Source organism: Lutjanus erythropterus, chromosome 3 (assembly GCF_056507025.1).
Source record: "Lutjanus erythropterus isolate fLutEry1 chromosome 3, fLutEry1.hap2, whole genome shotgun sequence".
Lineage (NCBI taxonomy): Eukaryota > Metazoa > Chordata > Actinopteri > Lutjaniformes > Lutjanidae > Lutjanus > Lutjanus erythropterus.
Genome location: NC_139319.1, coordinates 4,220,510 through 4,222,298, shown reverse-complemented (window position 1 = coordinate 4,222,298; position 1,789 = coordinate 4,220,510). Strand labels below are relative to the sequence as shown.

The following is a 1,789-nucleotide window of genomic DNA, read 5'->3' as shown; positions in this document are numbered from 1 at the left end:
GAGATGCTTCATCAGTCATCTTCATCAGTTGTCCAGCACTTGTGTGAAGAGCTGTGACTTCACCTGATTAAGAGGAGCTGCCCTTTTGGTGGATGAAGCACGGAGGCAAACTGGACTTCAGAGGGTGAGTAACCCTGTTTTCATGCTCACATTCAGCGGCCTTCATCTTATATGTGGCCAAACACACACCAGCCACAACCACGCCTACAACAGGTGGTTAAATTTAAGTAATTTCATGTGGGCCCAACAATATTGGATGTGTATTTCGAAGTGGTTAGATGCTTTTGAGTAATGTTAGGTTGGGTTAACTGACATTTCAAGTGTTTAGAGTGACAGTTTTTCTTCTTTGGTCTCCAGTATCGAGCCCTCAAGGAGTAACTTTCAAGATATTTGCAGATGAGCAGAATCCCTCCTCCTTGTTCAGGCTAACGTGTTTGTGTTTTGTGGTTTTTGCGGTTTATGATCTGCCATCCCAAACCATCGTTTCAGACATAGAACCATTAGAAGAGGAAGGATGTATATTCTCCTGTCTGGACGGCAGACCCACCCCCCACCACCCCTCCCATGCTGTCCTGCAGGAACTCACTTGTTCATAAAATGCAGAGAAAGTTCCCACTCACACGACCTCTGTCAGCCCTGATGGATTAACTCCCGATGAAGGCAGAAAGAGTCCAGAAACAGGTTACTACTGAAGCAACTGAGCACAAAACCAGTTGACTCATTTTTCCCAATTATTCTTCTGAAATAAGACTGTCTGAGGTTAAAGGGTTGAATTTTATCATATCTGACACGTCCAAAATGTCTTCTTTCTGCTTTAAACTCAGTATGATAAAAATCACATGAAAGTATGAGAGTAAGAGTATCAGTGTGTCTCCATGTGCTTTGTTTGCTTTTATGCATATGCTTGGATTCTGCATGGGAGTATAAACTGGTATAAACTGTTGACCTGCCAGTTACCCCGCCTCTGCTGCAGGACGGAGAGCCGTGCTGCCCACGGCGTGCCACTGCTGGTCCCTGAGCGGCTCTTCGTGTTTAGGCGGAGGAAGGGCCTGTTTCCTGGATCGGGCTAAACACGGGCCTCCGGAGCGCTGCGCCCGGGCAGGAGCGGCCCGCTTCTAGCCGGACGGACAACGGCAATAGATCACTTCGACCACCGGGGCCCAGGGGGCCGGGCGGGCAGAGGCTCACAGCTGGGAAGGCTCCGGAACAGAAGGGGGGGGTCAAGGGCCCCCTGCACGGCCACAGCTCGGGAGTTTGTCATCCTTACGCCCCCGGGATGACAGCAGGGCGGAGGGGTGGAGGATGTTTATTGCTCCTTCTCAGGGAAGCTTCCTGCCATTAACTTTCACTTTCACTTCCAGAGTCAAGACATTTACAAGGTCTTTATTTATCTAAAACCTGAGCTGAAGTCCCTGTAACTGTTTGATTTGATCACTTTTATTGTTTCTTTTCTCAATGTTAAAGTTCCCATGATGTCAAACTTGATGTTTAAGTGTTTTTATCACATATATTGCACTACATATCCCCAGTGTACGCCAGTATCTGCCCAATAATGACAGTGGTTTTGTAGGTATTCTCAGGTATTTTTAATAGTATTTCAGAGTTTGTTCTTTCTTGGAAAACAATTAAAAACTGTTGACGACTCATCCTGCACTCTGGGGCGTATGCTACATTTTTGTCCAATGAAACGCTTTCTGGCTAAAGCAAGTTAGCTAACTGGTTAGCTGTGACTTAGCCCCGGGGTGCTGAAGCCAAACCCAGCAAGAAAACCACCTTGGTGCTGTAGCCT

The 1,789-nt window shown here is 47.1% G+C and overlaps 1 long non-coding RNA gene across 1 annotated transcript; it reads left to right on the top strand.

Annotated features, from left to right (window-relative positions):
- Window positions 1–200: 200 nt before the first annotated feature.
- Window positions 201–1,558, top strand: LOC146329469 (uncharacterized). Its single transcript, XR_014769071.1, has 2 exons — window positions 201–681; window positions 974–1,558. It is a non-coding gene; the product is annotated as an uncharacterized LOC146329469 (long non-coding RNA).
- The last annotated feature ends 231 nt before the right edge of the window (window positions 1,559–1,789 follow it).